Genomic DNA, 19,906 nt, shown 5'->3' with positions numbered 1-19,906 from the left:
AGCAGCTCTGCAGGAATGTGCCGGGGGTTCTGGCAGGCAGGTTGCTGAAGAGCTGTTGAACAAGAGGCAATGGACATAAACTTAAACACGAGTGATTCAGACTGGACATAAGGAAAGCTATTCACACCATGAGGACAGTCGGGCACTGGAACAAGTTGCCCAGAGAGGCTGTGCAGTTTCTGTCCTTGTAGCTTTTCAAGACCAGACAGAATAAAGCCACCTATCCTTACCTGACCCTGTTTAGAGCAGGTCAGATTAGAGACCTCCTGTGGTGCCTTCTGACCTGAATTATCCTACAATTCTATGACAGAAAAAGGTTACAAGAATTAAGAAAATGTAGAAATAAGTGAAACACTATTTTGTATTTATACGCAGCAAATAGCCAGGGCGAAATCCAGTAAAAAAAGCTGAAGATGAATGATGCTGACACTACCAGTAGTCTAAATGAATTTATTTGGCCTGTTATTCATGAAAAAGGCTGAAGAAGGTCAAATTCTGGAAACTGGAGTAAGTGAGATGTTAAAAGATTTTATGATTATGCTGGAACAGACAGGCAATTAGAAGTATTAAAAGCTGACAAGGCACAAGGTTGAGATGAATTATATATTTCAGTATTCTAGCAGAAGTGGGAAAAGGAATATTTTGAGCAGTGCATACTTTGCAACAGCGGAGTTTCAAAAGATGGGTGTCAGTCTGAAGAACCAAACATGAACAAACATGCCCTTGTATACAAGGGGACTTTATTTTGCCCAAGTTCAGTTCCCACAGGAAGATGGCAGGAAGGGAAGAGTTTGTGAAAAGAAAGGTCCAAATGAAAGCAAAACATGCTCCTCTGTGTGATGTTCTGTATATTTTCTGTATGAATCTAAACTGTAAAACAACAGTCTTGCTATGTTTTACTGTTCCTTACAAGAACAGTCAATACAGGCACACACAGCCCAGTGGGTGACAGCAGCAGGTACTTTGTTTATCCACTCCCAGGTGTATGAACATCAAAGAGGCATTATGAAGAGCTGCTTGATTCACACAGGTGAAGCAGTATCTTCAGATTTTCTCCCCAAGGACCCAGAGCACCATACTTCCTGGACTATGGGGGACTATACTATCTCTGATAAACTAAAGGAAAAATAAACAGAAACCAAGTCTGTGCATGACAATTTCAGGTCTTTAGTGGATACTTAGCTCCAATATAAATGCAATTGTGTACACTGATGACAGGGATACAACAGGCAACAGATACTAAGAAGGAAAAAAGCATAAAGAGACACAGTGTAAGTACAAGACAACCAGTGTCCATAAACAAAATCATTCATCTGAAAGCAAGTTAAATAACATTTGTGTAAATGAAGATAACTCAGTAACTAAAATACTAACATGCATAATATTCATCGTATGTTTTCATCCCTTTCAGCACTTGTTCTTGTGGGGAACTTCATCTTATCAGATGTCTGCTGGAAATAAAATACAGCAGAAAGTAAAGTCTAGGAAGTTCCTGGAGTGTGCGGAAGATAGCTTCCCGACACAGCTGGTGAGGGAGCCAACTAGGAAAGGCACCTCTGCTTTTTGTGAACAGAGAAGGACTTGTGGGTGATGTGATGGTTGGAGGCCATCTTGGGCACAGTAATCACAAAATGATGGATTTTTTGATTCTTGGAGAAGTAAGGTGGGGGGTCGGCAGAACTGTCACCTTGGACTTCCAGAGGACAGACTGGCCTGTTTAGGAGCCTGGTTGATAGCGTTCCTTGGGAGGCAGTACTGAAGGGCAAAGGAGCAGGAAGGCTGGACGTTCTTTGAGAAGGAAATCTTAAAGGTGCAGGAGCAGGTCATCCCCATGTGCTGAAAGATGAGCTGGCAGGGAAGAAGACTGGCCTAGCTGAACAGAGACCTTTTGCTGGAACTTAGGAAAAAAAGGAGAGTTTATGACCTTTGGAAGAAGGGGCAGGCTACTCAGGAGGACTACAAGGATGTAGTGAGGTTATTCAGGGGGAAAATCAGAAGGGCCAAAGCCCAACTAGAACTTAATCTGGCTACTGCTGCAAAAGACTATAAAAATGTTTCTGTAAATACATTACCAACAAAAGGAGGGCTATGAAGTATTTCCATCCTTTATTGGATGTGGGGAGAAACATAGTGACAAAGGCTGAGGAAAAGGCTGAGGTACTTATTGCCTTCTTTGCTTCAGTCTTTAATAGTAAGACCAGTTGCTGTCCAGGGACCCAGCCCCCTGAGCTGGAAGGCAGGGACGGGGAGCAGAATGAAGCCCCCATAATCCAAGGAGAGATGGTTAGCAACCTGCTAGACCACTTGGACACAGACAAGTCTATGGGGCCGGATGGGACCCACCCAAGGGTACTGAGGAAGCTGATAGAAGTGCTCACCAAGCCACTTTCCATCCTTTATCAGCAGTCCTGGCTAACTGGGGAGGTCCCAGTTGACTGAGGTTAGCAAATGTGACACCCATCTACACGAAGGGCTGGAAGCAGGATCCATGGAAATAAGGCCTGTCAGCCTGACCTCAGTGCCAGGGAAGGTTATGGAGCAGATCGTCTTGAGTGCCATCATGTGGCATGTGCAGGACAACCAGGGGATCAGGCCCAGCCAGCATGGGTTCATGAAAGGCAGATCATGCCTGACCAACCTGATCTCTTTCTATGACCAGGTGACCGACTTAGTGGACGAGAAGGGCTGTGGATGTTGTCTACTCAGACTTCAGTAAAGCCTTTGACACTGTTTCCCACAGCATTCTCCTGGAGAAACTGGCTGCTCATGGCTTGGACGGGTGTACTCCTCGCTGGGTAAAAAACTGGCAGGATGGTTGAGCCCAGAGAGTGGTGGTGAATGGAGCTAAATCTAGTTGGCAGCCAGTCACAAGCAGAGTTCCCCAGGGCTGAGTTTTGGGGCTGGTCTTTTTTAATACCTTTATCAATGATCTGGATGAGGGGATCGAGTGCACCCTCAGTAAGTTTGCAGATGACACTATATTGGGCGGGAGTGTCGATCTGCTTGAGGGTAGGAAGGCTTTGCAGAGGAACCCGAACAGGCTGGATCGATGGGCCGAGGTCAATTGTATGAGGTTTAACAAGGCCAAGTGCCAGGTTATACACTTTGGTCACAACAACCCCATGCAATGCTACAGGCTTGGGGAAGAGTACATTTTCTTCAGCTTCTAAAAACGTGATTCATCAAACTGTGACCACAGGGCCATTCCTTGTAAGTGCTTACATATCCCACAGACCTACAAGCTTCACTTCTGGAGGTCACTGTTAAACTAATGCAGAGGAAGGGAAAAGAGCAAGTTAGAAACAGGAAGTCTAGACAAAAGGAGGGGGACTCTGGAAATACTGGCTCTGGACCCCTTGCAGTACAGAGCAAGGACTAATTTCCTTCTCTCTCTGAGGTAATAGACGTGGAGTTGGAGGGAAATTCTGTAAAATATGACACTATATTCAGTCTTTATTTTCATTTTAGTTTCAGATGTCAGGTTATGCTTGGTCTCCCTTTTGTTTGATTTTTGAGGAGGACTTCCAGTAGGGAAAGGAGAGCTATAACAGAGAAGGCTAACTACCAGGCAATAACTACTAGGGACAATATAGGGAACAGAAAGAATACTGAACAGATATGAAAAATGCAAGGGAATTAATTTAATAGTGGAGTGATAGGCTGCAGGTAAAGATTTAGAACATCAGGGTATACTGCAGTTGGAAGTCAGGGCTCTGAAGGTGCCACTGGCTCTGCAGCCCCTCTTCCCTGGCCCTGGCCAGGTTTGGCTGCAGTGAGGGGTCAGCCGTGACCCCCACCGCAGGCTCTAGGATCAGGCTGCTGGGAGAGGCTTTGTGGGAAGTCTCCCTGGGCTTTGCCCCCAGGGCTGGCTGCTGTCACAGCAGGACTGTGGCCAGTGGGTGAGGAGCTTGGCCTGCTCCCCTGCTCCATGTGCAGCCCACTTGTGCTTCTCCCTGACCAGGGAAGTGTTAAGAAAGGCTATTTCAACTTGGCTTTTCCAAATTGTCAGGCCTGTATGAAATGAAAAGCCTCTAGGATGGATGAGAGTGGAGACACATAGCTGAGAAAGTTTCCCTTCTTGAGTCTTAGTGGTGGCCATTTTGAATTTCTTTTCAAAAAGTATATATTTTACTGATAATTTATTAAAGGACAAAGCATGGCATTAGGCACCAGTGAGCATCTAATAGAAGCAGATTGACTAGAAGATTGAGAACACGGTAGGCTTATAAATCTGATCTCAGCAGCAGAAAATACATGGAGAGCAATTATGCACACAGAACATTTAGATATATGTAATTGCTTAAGGGGTAGTCAGCATGGATCCTGGAAAAGAAGATTAGGCAAGATAAATGTGCTTGGTAGATCTGAGTAGACAGGACAGCAAGAGTGGATATCATTTATCTGGATTATGGGGAGGGAGGGGAAAAATTCTTAAACCTACATAAACCAAAAGATGACTCATTTTCAAAGTCCATAAACATAGCTTGAGAAAAGATAGCTAGTGGACTGGATTATGGCAGGTAGAGACAACAGGCATAAATACTGTGTAACACTTTTATTGCAAAAATTCTCCATCTGATTTTCAGCAACTGCTTAGTGGTCCCCTGAGGCTTTGTGTTTCTCTTTATTGCATGTAAGTATTCCCTGCTGACTTTAGTACTGTCCTAATGTAACCCCAGTCACTGCAGGGGTTGTTATAGTGGAGGCTTGATCCTGTATCACTTATGAATATCTACCTTCACGTTAAGTTAGGAATAGAGGAAGGGCTCCAAGCTGGCATCAAGGACCCTGGTAGTAATTAAGTCACCTATTTTAGGAAGTGGTCAAAGATCATGTGTTGCATTAAATTGGGGATGGAAACTGCTGGAGCCAGGACAACTCTCTGGGCCTTCATCTTCATTTTCATTTCCACCTCCTGCAGCCACTTATGACTTTGCTGTTATTTTACATGAAAAATTTCAGAACTTCGCTCAGAGCACAGCAGGGACATTTTCACCTTAGAGTACTTTGCCTGGGCTGGAAAACTCTTCCCAGATTGGACCCCAGTGGGTTTTTCATACCTTTAGCTGCAGTTGTAGTCAGTGTCCATCTAAGGCATGTCCTGCATAGGGCCTTTCCTATATAAGGCCTTGTTGCTGGCGGTGCCACCATTTCTAAAGCAATGCCCGGGGAGAGCGTCCTGTGACACTGAAATAACTTCAAAAGCTTGTTTCAGTTCTGCACTGAAGGCTTCACCCAGTTTACACAGGGAAATTAAATTGGTCAGAGTAACTTTCGTAGTTGACAGTCTCATTTTCTAGTTCTCAAGCACAAAGTGAACGCTTTCATGGGGGCTGCTAGCATTATGAGAAAATGTTTAAATAAATGCACTAGCTGCATTTTGCTGGCCAGACTTCAATGTCGCAAGCACTTCTATTCAAGTTGGGCTTTACAATTACTTCTCTGCATGGAGCTGCTTTTTTTGTACAAACCAATCCTCAAGTCTGATGCCTAAGTCATTGTTTCCCCTTAAACTGCACAGCAGCAATTAGTCAAAAAAGATGAGCTTCACAAGGTTTTTATCTTTTTCCATGTTTCTTTTCTGAGAATGAAACCCCTTAATATGCACCACAGCTATCAGCACAGGAGAAATGCGAAAGCAGAAGCTTAAAATCTGGGATGCTCACCTCACACTGGCAGGTGGTGGTGGTGGTGGTAGCCGCCTTCTTGCCCTCCTCCTCCTCCTGCCCCCCATCCCGCAGCAGGGAGCCCAAGATGGCGCCGCCTGGCTGAGGGCGAGGCCTGCCTGCCGGGCTTTGGCTCGAGGGGGCGTCTGCACATTTGTTTTTCCTTCATTTTTATTAATTTTTTTTGCTTACTGTGCATTTGTGTTCTTTCAGGATTATGTTTGGGACTACTGTCTTCTTGTTCTTCTGTTTGTGGTAAATTATCCTGTCTTGAGAAAACTTCGGGAGAAATTGCTGTGCTTGTTTAGCTACTGCAGGGTTAATTTTTTTCGAAGTATAATAGTTTAAGCTGCTTACTTAAAAGGACTCTTGAGGAATTTTTTTTTTTCATGATCTTCTAATACTTCTGACTTCTCCAAACTGTAAAATGAGTTGACTGTTGAGGTGTGAAGCTTTATGTTTTTGCTACACGCTCGCTACTGTAACCCCACCGACCGTTGAGGCAGTGAGAGCTGCTGTGGAGACTTAACTGTGCTTCTGAGGGCTCGATATGCTGGTTTTTCTGTAAAAAAGCATAGCTCTTACAAGTATTCTACAGGTAATGCATTTGCTGTGCTGAATTGCTGTGTTTTAGAGCTATAGATATGTCCTTTTCGTGGCTTCTATTTGGACCATTTATTTCTGCGGTCAGTGGGTTAATCTAATACTGCTCACAGGCATTTTGCATTAACATATCATCATTCTCTACTTGCTTCCTGTATTTCCCTCTATTTAGGTCAGATGAATAAAAACAATAAGATTCCTCAAGACTTTAACTGAGGTTCAGGGTCGTCATCTGTATCTGCATGGCAGTAGCCAAATGCAGCCTGCACCAAGTACAAAGGTTCTTACATGTGATGTGCATGAAAACTGTGGATGGAGTTTCTAGGTGGTAGTTATACTTCTTTTCTAGTTTAAGTGTTAGTCTTCAGAATACGCTTTTGTTTTGCCTTTGTGCTGGGAAGAGGTTACAGAATGGAGATTTATGAACACTGTCACCCCGCCTTCACGTGGGGAAAAACCCACCTCTCTTCCTTGGCCTTGTTCACTAAGGTAAGTGCAGTCCACAGTCATCTCAATGCCTACAAAAACAATAGCTGTTTTTTGAACGTGCCTTTTTTCTCTACAAAGGAACAAGCAATGCAGGGTGGACGTTAATGGCTTCTAGTAATGCATTAAGCAGTGCAGCTTAACACGTGATAATGATGTGAACAGCCTGTGAACTACAGGAGGGTGGAATTTGTGTAAAGCTAGTGTTTTTCAGGACAAGTGAGTTACAGATGATGGCTTGGGAAGAAGGCTCCTCTAGCACCTAGCCCCAGCGCAAGAGCAAGCACAGCTAGTCACCAAGCCTGTTCCTGAGACAAGCCCGTTCTGGAAAGTGTGCCATCTCGTTAAATGATCTGTTCTTGTGCTTAACCATTCCATTGGGGGGAAGAGGGTTTTGTTTTGGTTTTTTTTTTTTCGTGTGTGTATGCTTATGCTTCAGTGGGTTTGTTTGTTTGTTTGTGGGTTGTTTTTTTTTTGGGGGGGGGGATGGAGAGGAGGGGATCATCGTCTTGTTTAATTTAAATCTCTGTGTGCACCGTTAAAGAAAAGAGATGTAATAGACTTAAACTAAAGCAAAGGAACAAAGATTATTTGCAACTGTTTTTCCTCTTCGAGCGTTGCTAACTTGTTCAGTCTGTCCTCGGGAGTTGTGGTGCTCGCTTTGACTCTGAAGTGTGCGTCTGAGGCTGAGCGCCCCTGCCTGTGACTAGGGCTTTCTCGTGTTGCTGCAACAGTGGTGAATGATGAGGACAGTATTCAGGAAAATTCCCGCGGTTTCAGAAACGAGCCGTTTGCTGCTGGAGTTGTTTCTCTGCAAAGCTGCCACCGGAGGTCAGTGTTGTCTCATTTAACTGTTGCTCTGGTTTATCAGCTTTCTCGGAACAGATGGCACATTTGTTAGACTTCATTGAGTATATTTTTTCGGTTATTGAAGCGTGAGGGAATTTCATGTTTGCAGGTAGAAGCAAAGAGGTAGTTAAAAATTTATAATGTTTATTATTTCTTTATGTATTTATATTGATAGAAGCAGCAAAGCAGCTGATTTATCTGCATTTGTCAATTTGATGGACACATGCTAATGGTGTAAGTAGGACGTTCATTTTCCCTCTGATGTAACACTTGTAAAATAGATGATATTTAGCTAGATGCTACCTGCCAAGCCTGTCATTATGATTTCTGGTGTGTTTTTCTACAGAAAGGTTAGAATGGCTGGACACAATAGGATCATTTTTGGGGCATGTGTGTGGAAATGTGCCTCCTTGTTCCTTTTCTGCAGGATGCTGTGAAGTGATAACAATGGCCCAAAGTCTGAAAATTTGTGTGACTTCAAGCAAGTTGTTGCATTGTAGTTTTCTCAACCGGTAATGAGAAAATCGTGATTGCAATTGGTTTGGGACTTTTCTTGTAAAACATACTGAGATCTTGGGGTGGAAAACACTCTACAGGATTTAGTTTTGTTTATCTAATTAAAATAAAAACAATATTATTTTATAATTGTGAAAGCTTGCTATTTTAAATTGAATGTTTATCTGCTTCATCTGGAGGTGTCAATTACTGATACATGATGACAGAAGTGCATTAATAAAGAAGCCGGAAGAAGAACAGCAGAGCCTTCTCATTCTGCCTCCTGACACCCTGGAAATTCTAGTGTTTAATTTTCACTTACTACAGTAGATTGCATAAACATTCAATAGAAATGCACCTAATCCTGAAATGCACTTTTGACCCCTTGCCTTTGACCCTGACACACATGTTGGCATTGGAAATAAAATTCTGGCAGTTTTGATTGGTTCAGTAAAAGGCAAGTTTGCAGAGACGGACAGGAAATCCATTCCTACTCTGTAGATTTATCACAAAAATGCCTAAAGCAAACAGCAAAGTAAGTTTGCTTTACTGGAGACAAACTCACACCTTTGCTCTTTCAAAGACCCTGTTTACAAGTTAAAGCCATGGCTCAGTCTGTCTTTCTTCTTAAACTACCAATCTATAGGTGCTGCCTGAAGGCACTTGCAAAGAAAAAAATCGGGAGGTATCCTGCTGCTATCATGGTCTAACAGAAGCGCTTGATGTTCTGAATATAGAATGATTGTGTTTCAGTAGTCTGAAAGCCTGGAGAGCTGAAGCTGAAATGATGGCACATGTGTGCTGTCACCAGCAAAATCTGATTGCTCTGTATGGGAAAAGTCCAACTGAAGTTATCCAGACCATTACAAATCTTTCTGGTGCAAAATGCTTTCCCAATAAGCCTATTAATGGGCTATATCATAAAAAGATTTCAAAAAGGTCAGTTGAAATGGCTCTTTATGTTATCTTCCTCAAAGGCTCTGCCTACGCTTGGAATAGAGTTGTGTTTGAAAATGGTGTTGAGGCACAGTTTGAGTTCAGCTCTTGCTGTTCCATTACGACAATGATTTGGCAGCCTGGCTTGGATGAGATGTTAGAAGCTATGTTTTTCTCTGGGAGGAGGAGGGGAAGGGTTTTACTTTCGTTATACAAGGTGCTTTCTGGCACAGGTGCTTGGATTTCTTTTTTTCCCCTTAATAAGTCTGGTTTTGTGCTAAATGTTTTTCTGTGTTACAGGTCATGGGTGACACGGAATCCATCCTGAATTGCTTTTAAGACTCTTTCCATCACGGCTTTCCTTTTCAGAATAGGCCCAATCTTTATTTGCAAGGGGCAGAGTTAATGAAATTATTATAGATTATGAAACAGACCTAGCAGTATGAGTGTATTAGAAGCACATAAGAAGAAATTGCTGCTGTCACATTGTGGTTGTTAAAGTAACTGAACAGAAGGAAGAAAATGATGGAGGAATAAAAATGCAGATTTGTTACACTGACTGAGAAGTGAATGCAACAAGGTTGTACTACAACTGGGAAGAAAATCCAAGTATTTTGATACCCAATTCTGTGCTCTGTTTGCTGGAAATGATGGTTTTGTATTTAGGCACTCTAAGGAAATGGTAAATGATGGTTATTTGTTAGGAACACAGGCAACTTGTCAGTTTTCCACTGGGCACTGTTTTTGGCACAGTTTCTATTGTGAAACTCCCCTTCTAAATATAGAAACAGATATATTAAATAAAAATTCCTCATTGCCCTTTCTGTCTATGAAAATACCATTAACATTTTTCTCAAACCATGCTATCTTTCCAGAAGATGTTATCACAGTTAATAAAGTAGGTATCGTGGTGTGGAGAGGACTACCAAACCAAGAAAAGCTCCAAAATTCTTATCCATGGAAGCTGCTGATGGCTGCTTCTTTGTATTACTTCTTCATGCTTGGTTCTGCACCATCACTCGTGTGTGTGTGTTTACTATATTCTCAGTTATGCCAAGGAATTTTTCTTTGCATTAAAAGATCACCTACTAATATAATGGAAATGAAAGAGTATTCTTGCAATGCCAAATCTAAACATTTGCTCGTGAATAGGTGCCTTATCTTCAAAATCCTCTTGATGGCACTCGAGCCTTAGATATATATGCTCAGAAGCCCTTTCTTTTGGGTATGAAATCCTATTATCTAGGTTAGCTCATCTGTATTCAAAAGATCAATGTTGCGTTATTACAAAGATCCTTTCAAGTGTAAAAAGGATGGCACTTCATTACAGAAAGTAAAAGAAACTAATCAAACTTTCTTGGTGAAATCATTGACTTTTTTAAGTAAAGGGCAAATTTAAGAATTTGAAAGTCCAAAATGTAAAAGACTCTTACAGTTGAGCCTCTGTGCTGTTCTAACTTAAATCTCCTGTAACACAGTTCTTGGATTTTTCATATAATCTGAAGAAGAAAGTGTTATGATGGAGCTCTCCTGAAGGCTTCCGATTAAGCCAAGTTACCATTTGCCCTTCTGAAACCTGATGTACTATATGAGAACCATGTACTTTAGAGAACCATGGAGTGCACATAAGGGGGGTTTTATATGAGGGAATGTATGAGATCGTCACTTTGTTTAGGACAGTTAGGCTGTGCCTTAGCACTGTGCAGATTTTCAGTAAACATGAAATCATAGGGGACTTAATTGGAGTCGTCTGTGTTGTCATGTAGGGTTGTGCAAGTTATCATAACAAATAATCAGCCATCTTATTTCCTCCCTGCCCCTTCACCCCCATTTGTGAAAGGATAACAGAGAGTTGTACAGTTCCTGGTTTACTACTGATGGCTCTCTCTCCTATCTTGTGGCTTTTACTTGTAGCTTTCCAAATGCTCTGTTACAGAAATGGTTACTAGCACTTTACATTTTCTGCAGATAGGTAGAGAGCATAACCCAGACCACTGAGCTTCCACTCCTCAGTGAATCGGTACTGATTAGCAGCTCATCTGTGAACACCTCACTGTGAATATTTGTAATTTGTGCTAGATTTACATATATTACTATTTTGTGTGTGTGTGTGTGCTTATTTCCCTTGTCTGATTAGGTGACTTGTGTAGCTCACCAGCACTGGCAGACCTTGCCATTGAAAATGCTGCTCAGAATTCCCTTTTGGTGACTAAGTGCTCAGTTCATTTTTGTGCATAAATCTCTAGCATCTGATCATCCACAGAAATGAACATAAATGAGTTATGAATTCAACTAAATCAAAATTCAGCTTTAGTTGCAGGCATATTCATGAATGTTTCTTCCCACTGCTTCCTTTCTCACTGACAAGTTGCATGAGTGTAATGGTTGCCAAAGTTCGGTGCAATATCAGATCTTGTGGGCACTTAAAGCAGATCAATCTGGCCAACTTGTGACAGTTTGTACTTTGAACTTGAAGGAAGCTGGTTTGAATTCAGGACATAATTCAGGGCTTAATGAAGTCACCCAGAGATGGAAAATATGCCTTAAAAATCTGAACCAAGAAAGCAAAATCACTGAATTGCTTCAGTGATATACTGGAAACGAAGCAGGCTAGCTTTATTGGCTTCCAGCCCCCTTGTTGTGATTAATGGTTAATGGCGTCACAGTACCTACCTGCTCTATACTTCAGAGTTCCTTTTTCTTTTCTTTGAGATTCAGGTTCTCTAAAATGACCTGTGGTGCACATGCTAGGAGAAAGCTAAAGAGAGTGGTTTTAAAGTTAGAATCTTAAAAATTAATCTTCTGACATATCTAGGAAGAATTTGCAGGAAGATGTGGCTGCAAGTTATATTCTTGGATGCTGGCATATCCATGCTGAGCTAAAATAATTCTTCCAGTTTGTTCTTATCTGCTATTTATTTTCAAAATTAGTTTTTGTGGCTAGTATTTGCAAGATGTGTTGACCTGAAGTCTGAGCACATGTTTCCTCAAAATACATGGTTACAGTCCCATCCTTGACTTTGGGGACATTGTGCTGTATTTAAACCTCATCTAGACTTATGCCAGGGATTCTTTCTCTGTTTATGAGCTATTTCATAAGTGTTGTGCTCAGCCTTATGACATTGGAACACTGGAGTGGATTCTCTTATTTCATTGTTTTGTGGATTCTTTTTTTCTTTTTTTCTTTTGTCTAAGCAAGCCACATATACTCCTTGTATGCGAAGGAAGCTGAGACTTGTTTGTATGAGGAGAGAAAAATCCTTTCTATAAAATTGGCTTCTATAGCTGTGGTTAGTTCCAGCTGAATTTCTCAAAATTAGCTACTGTAAGATAAGTAATTATTCCTTCCCAGCCATTTCAGTTTATGGGTAACTATGTAAAAGACTTCTCCAGGTAATTTGATTAAGACGAAATGAAAAGCCAGGGTAGGTCAGAGAAAGAAAAAACGTATTGACAATGAACTGGGATTCAGTGACTGTTAACTTGCTTTACCTTCAGGGTCTATGTATCACTCAAAACACTGAAATGCTGTAGTCTTGGGTGAAACTGAAGCAGTGTATAGGGCTCAAATCAGTTTTCTGCACAGTGGTATGCTTTACCATAAATGAAGGGTAAAACTGTTCATATTGCATTTCTCACACTATTCAAAACTCAGTGCTAGAGTAGTTTTCAGCAGTGTGGGTATCTTAAGCCAGTTTTCAGGGTGATGTCACTGAATTCTCCAAGAGATTAAAATTTTCATGTTGTGGCAAAGGCTTTGATGCTTCCTTGCTCTCCCAGCAGTGTATATAGGATTTAACATGTGAAATGGCAGACCAGTTTTACATGGAGCACTGCCTTATTTATTTTTCTCTCTGTATCACAGAACTTATTAATTAGAAAAAACAATGACGATACAATCTGATGTGTGGTAGTGATATTTTAAAAAATTCTTCAATTACAGTGAAGACACTGATAACGTAAGCCACTCTAGATAGTTCTCCCTGTGGTGATTCCAACTGCAGACTTTTTTCTGGGGATTGGCATATTCAATAAGTGCACCAGTCCAGCCCTTGTTCCCTTTCTAGTAAGTCGAATAAAGTGAGCCTGACCTGTGCTAACATCCACGGGGTTATGTATTATATGTCACTTTGAAAGCTTTGCCAGGAGGGCCTTATGTGACACATCTTCTAGTCCTAATGAATCAGAAAATACCCACTTAAGGATGCCACCTTGAAGGACTTGCCATTTAACTATCAGTGACAAAGGCTTTATGAATAGGAACACTCTGATGTACTAAAAGAATGAATACATCTCTAAGCTTGCTTGTGTGAACAAAATTGCTTCAGGATATTACATGTGACTTCTACCTCATCCTGTTTAAAACTCGTACTGAGTATATGTACCAGTTTTCTAGAGCTCAAGAGTATAACATTTATTTGTTTGGTGTTGGGAAGAGACTCCTATGATACACTCAGTTTATGTTCATTAAGAAGTTGCATTTACAAAACAACCTTTCTGGTTTTCTGGTTGTTTGATAACTTTTTAAAACTGGTTAAAAGCACAGAGTCTATGAATAACTGTAGGATGAGAAAATAATTCCATCAATTAGTATTTATTCTGTTGGTTTTAGACCCCTAAAAACAGGCATTGCTTGTGGTTTCAGCCTGCAAAGTGCTGTTAGCATCACATGTAAAACTCAACCTGGACTTCTCTATTTGTGGGTAGGGACCTTTTTATACTTTTGATGATATTATTTAAGCCAACCTGTTACTGAACATGCAAGAGGTGAGACTATAGGTCTCAGTACTCTCAAATCAGAGAAACTTTCCTCCTGTGGATGGTGCCATTTATTGGAGTCATAATTTGCTCATTCAGCCATGGTACATGGTGGCACAAACAACCAGTTATGAAAGAAATTAGTCATCCCATTAAAATTATGTGCATCATAACCTTCACCCTGGGAGGCGCGGTATGGATTTGTTAATGTCATTATGTTCTCCACTATGTATCCAATAAATTGGAGTATAATGTATTTTTGCTCTTCAATTTGTTTAAAAAATAGTTTTTCCTTTGAAAGACAAAATTAACCAAACATCTCTGTGCTTGCCTTCATGCTCTTGCTCCACTTCTATCAGCTGGATGTCGAACTCAATATATATGTAGGCTGACAGAAACGTATAGGTGGGGAATCTAGGCCATAAACACAGAGAGGTCACAGCATGCTCTAGAGCAGGCAGGTAATGTTTTACTGCCAGCACTGCAGTGCTGCAATGATTTTTCTTTGGTATCTCTGTAAGGTTTTTAACTCTCTGACTTTGTGTCTAGGAATCAGAAAAGAGTGAAATATCACAAGAAATGATACTGGATGTAATATTTTTCTAAAACAAAATCTATGTTTGGCAGCATTTGATAGCTAATTGCTCAAACATGCTTGTAAACATGCTGTTTATGAGCATGCAACTCCTCGTGCAACTCCTCGTCATGTCTTCCTTATTTAAGCTGCTAAAAAAGCCCCTATACCTAACCTGGATGTAGCTGAGTATCTTCTTGCAACCATATAACAGAAGTGGGTGTTAGACCAAGGCCATGTATTTTAAAATGGCAGCAATTGCATCTATTGTCCTTGCCAGATAACAATAATAATAAGGTTGAACTGTCCTTGGCAACTGCCACTACAAAGCTCTGTCCCTCCTGTCGATTTTTTAATTCCTGTGTTTTCTTTCCTTTTGTTGTCTGTTACCTTCCAGGTTGTACTGAGTAAGACCACACTCCTGCCTACCACTTTGAATAGTGAGCTTCCCTTCTTCAGGCCTACATATCTCTTTAAGCTGCTTTTTCATATTTCTGTACTGTTGGTCATTACCCTCTGTCATACTCCTCAGGTGACTAAGGAACAGGACTAGCTGAAGATTCCTTTTTAAAGCTGAATATTTGGGCTAATATTATAGTATAATAGAAGACAAAAAAAAAAAAAAAAAGATGGCTCAAATGAGGCTTTAATCAGATATACTGACAGAATTTACTCCCTAATTTATGATGTGATTGTGCTCTACTCACAAGAGGCTTGAGTTGAAAGATAATATCTCCCTTTAATATGAGCAGTGATGCCAAACAGAACTGTGAATTTTGCTGCTACAACTTAGAAAAAAATTGGAAATAAGTGGTTGTATTTCCTAGGTCTTACTCCTTGCACTGCCACAAATGCAGATTACTTTCAATGTTGGTTGGATGACCTGAATTTTCTACCCCTCATTCCTTCTTCCCCATCACCTCTTGGATAGTTTTATATGTCCTTTGCATAGGGAATGCTAAACTGGCTGCTTTGCGCTCTAGGTGAGGCATTGGAGACAGCAAACCTGAAATAAATTATTGTGAATATAATATTTGACAGTCCAACTACTCTATCCTCACATCTCTACGTCAAGCTAATAGTGGTCATTGGAAAGAACTGAGCATAAACTAGTATTTACTTTAAGGAGAGAAAGAAGTCTTTTGCCTTATGTGTTATGATGGGTTCACCTTGGGGTTTCCTTGTATTTCCTGAGACATCTGGTATTGGCTGCTATCAGAGATGAGACACTGGATTAGATGAGCACTGGACAGTTGTGGGGTTTGGGTTTGTTCTGGAAACATTAGCAACAAATGTACTACATGGGTTGTGCAAGCATATTAAAGAGTGGAAAAGTGTCTTGGCCTGAGGTTTTGCATTATTAACTATGCCATTACAGGTGATTTGCAAGAACACATACAAATGTAGTTAGTAATTATTAGGTTATTGGTGGGCAATAATCGAAGGACGGTAAAAACTACTTTCTCTCACTTATCAGTGATTGTATCTATGGTTTGTAACATGATTGCCAAATTAGGTGTTAGATGTGCTTGTATTCCCTACTTCTTTTGTGGTTATTTGCATTTTATCTAGTTTGCTCAGGTCATGTAACAGTTCTGTTGCAAGTGTCCTTGTCACTCCTGTCCTAGAACAGAATGTGCTTAAGGAAATAAACGGAGGTATCCTATTTTTTTCCCCGTGGCTTCTACTTGCCATTTCTGTCACTGCTACATTGCACCCTTAGAGGATACAGGACTGAAGCCCTCTGCCATTTTACTGTAACTTATGAGGGCTAAAGTAGAGTGCACAAAGCTATCAAGCCAGTTTGCAAGTCCTTTTATGGAGCTGTTTTCTTTACATTTCAACATTTTATTTGCTCACCAACTCTTTTGACTGATTCATCATCCTCAGGTATTGATTTCAAGGAGAACGCTGTGCGTGATCTAAAGAAGGATACAAATAAATGTGGATTGTATCTGTAGTCTGATTTTTTTAAAATGCTAAAAGTAGTCTTACTGTTCTACAAAAGTAGCAAGAATTGAGGGGAAAACATTTTTTCAGTACAAATGTATGTTATTATTGTCCATCCTTTATAGAACATCACCCTATGTAAAGAGGTATGTTAAAAATAGTTTTCTGCATTTTTAGACATATTTTTATGAATTAGGCAAATGACTTGTACAAAACCTAATGAAAACCAAGTCAGACATAACTGGCAAGTGGATTTATTCATTTTCATAGTAAATTAAGCTATGATTTTGGCATATTCATATTTTAATATAAGGAAATTAATCCACTACCTAATTTTTTACCTCTTAGTCTTATTGTCCACAGCTTAAAATTTTCCTTGAACTTGCCTGGCTCCTTTTCCTGTGTCTTGACTTTTTTCTGATGCTGTATGGCATATGAATTACAGCAGCTAACTTATGCCACTGCTACATGGTACTAGGGCACTCTGTCATCAGAGGATTTGGTTCGACAAGAGCAGGATGTTTTAGTATCTCAAAATATGAATGCTTTAATATTAGCTTTACTTTTAGGAAGTGCTTTATTTCAATAATAAAATGAAAAAGGTTCACTTCTTGGGTTCAAAATGCACTTCTTGGAATGGTTGGGGTATTATAAAAACTCTGTGCATTGTGGGTTTTAAAAACATTAAGAGCATGTGTGTAGTTCATTTATACCAGATCTTCATTTTGTTTAGCCAAGCCCTTTCCTTGGTGTATTAGCCATGTGTGTCAGGGACCAGCCATCCTAGCATGCAAAACCAGCACAGGCCAAATCCCTAATAGCTTAATTTTGTATTTTGTATGCATTGGTGAGGGGGTTTAGAGTACAGTCCCAAAATAGCTTTGATTCCAGTAAAGAGCTGTGTCTGACTAAAGTTAATTTTCTTCTTCATTATGATTTTGACTCATGAGGCCCTGACTATGTCTGGGTTTCCTGTTAATCCTTACAAAAAAAAAAAAAAACCCAAACCAAAAAACCACACCAAAAAAACCTAACATGAGATGCATCCACATATTCTTTTAAGCCTGTCTTCCTATCATTTTATCTCATTAACTGCTTGATCACTGTTGGGGAAAAAAAAAGTCTTCCATTAGCTCTCAACTTCAAAAGACTCAGATTTTCAGATCAAACAGTCTTTCAACAGCTGTTTAAAAATCTTTAAATCCAAGAGGTTAACTTCAAAGAACACCTTGTGGGTGTTCTGAACCCAGTTGACAGGTAAACAGTAATTTATGACCAAAGATATGCATTAACAAAATGCCTTTAAACCATGGGCAATCTCTTACTCTTTCCCTTTTTATTCTAGTGGGAGGTTCCTAGGCTGACAGCAATACAAGTGGATGGCTTAATTAGCCATGGAGCAAGCAGTGACGTTCCAGGCTTCTTAAAATACCATTCTACCAACAGGCTTAAAATATGCTTCATTTGGAGTGGCAAGCTACTCCAAATAATAAAGGAATAGCTAGAACTTCATTTTCACTTGTTTGTAGGCCTTTTGGTTAAGACTAGTCAAATTTAATTTTGAGGCCAGTTGGCTGATGTGCAGCAAAGCTTATCAACAGCCGGAGTTCTAGGGGATAGCAAGAAGGAGGAAGAAAATCAGATGGTTGTGTGCTTTCCCATATGCATCTCAAAGAAAAATGGGTTAGAGTCTTATTTATTCCATGACTCAGGAGGTCTAACTGTACCTTGTGCTATGCTGCAAAACCTCATGAAGTGAATTTAGAGAGAAGAAAGAATGAATGGCAGCTGGAAGAGAATGTGGGTCTTCTGGCACAATTGCCCCATATGGAAGTCCAGCCTGTTTCCAGATGTTTAACTGAGAGTATCCAGGGAAAACTGAAGTGCTCTGCAATGTGGTCTGATTAAATGGATTCCTTTTCTCAGAGATTTGTAATCTATCACCTGGTACAAAGCTGGGAATTTTTGATATTTTGAAGACAGGCAAATTTAGTATTTGACTATTAAACCTTTCTCTTTTTTTCTTTTTTCTTTTTTTTTTTTTTAGGGGAAGAACATTATTGCTAGCCAAAATTTAATGTGGCTGATTGCATACTAGTAAGCTACTTCAGCAGCTTCATTGTCTGTGTTTCCTTCCATGGTCTGTCATCTGTGCTGTTGTCATCTAACCAGCTCTTATGATCCCCTCCAAAAAAGCTTAACTTCTGTGGTAGGCAGGACAATCTCCATATCTCTTCTTTACAGTTACAGAGCTGTTCTGAAGTTGATTAAACTGTTTTCTAAATAATTAATTAGAGACCTTTAGAGATAAAGGACTCTTTTTTTTTTTTTTTTTTAGACTATCCATTACTAATTGGTATGGGTTATAAACATTATATGTTTGAAAATAAGTAAGTCTTTCTGAAGCACCTGCTCCATCGTTTCACTCTTAAGGTAAAAAAAACCAAACCACAACCAAAACCAAAAAAATACAAGCACAATCCTCTCAATTTTGAGCATGCTTCAAGTATCATAACAGAGTATCATAAAATAGGAGAAAACAAAGTTTTTGAATAATAAAGACCAAGAAAGGGAGAGGATCACTACTTCTACTGTCTAATTAAATGTCCAGTTATGCCATACTTAGTCTCAGTAGGACCTAATCTCACATTCGGCCCATTCCTTTAACAGGGATGTTTCAATTTTGAGTAAAACTGGTAGAATTTGTTACAGGGGGTGTACCCTTTACAAATACTGGAAGTAACCTGTGCTGTATGAGTGAATGAAGGGAGATATATTTGCATAGAGTATTTCACGATCAGATTGGAACCTGAGCAGGTAGGCTCTGCAGTTTGGTGGGTTTATTACCCGCTTCTGTTCTGATAATACCAAAACCCTGAAATCAAGAATTGAGACTTTTCTTTCTAAAGTATGAAAGTTTTGGCATAAGCCCAAGAGATCAACTTTGATCCTGCTTGTTCTTCACCTTGCCTAGCAGATGGCTGGGTAGCATCGGGTCTCTCATCTTGGCAATATGTCTGCCACTACAATTTAGCTGGTAGGGAAGAAGAGAGAACAGAGATGTATCATTAGGTTATTAATAACCTATGAAAGAAGCAAATTTGGACCACTCTCTTTCAGAAGAGTCTTGAGAGTGAGTTCCGCTGAGATGGCTGCTTGTCAGTCCTGCTAGGGCTTGGAACGGGGCAGCCTGCTCAGTGCCACACCTACAGGCACAAAAGGGAAGACAATAGCTGTGAGAGGGGCATTTTCTAAGGGAGAAATTAGAACAGATGTGAAGAAAGCAACAGGAAACACAAATCAAGCAAGTTGTAAGAGACAGACTGGTGCTCAGCTGGATAAAGTTTTCATCAAGGTTTAGATTCCATCATACAATTATCATTATCCAACCATTATGGAAATAAAATGGTCTATCAGAATAGTGCCCTGTCAGTTAGGATATTACTAGGTAGCATCCCAAAGGAGAGGTAAAAATACCCTTATTTATGATACCTAAAATATTCAGTAGAACATAATCCACTAGGAATCCAGGCCTAAGGAAGGGAAAATAGTAAAGGCCATAGCAGGTCATTCCTTCTGATATTTGTGA

The sequence above is a fragment of the Phalacrocorax carbo genome, chromosome 8 (genome assembly GCF_963921805.1).
Source record: "Phalacrocorax carbo chromosome 8, bPhaCar2.1, whole genome shotgun sequence".
Classification (NCBI taxonomy): Eukaryota; Metazoa; Chordata; class Aves; order Suliformes; family Phalacrocoracidae; genus Phalacrocorax; species Phalacrocorax carbo.
Note: the sequence above shows the minus strand (reverse complement) of the source record.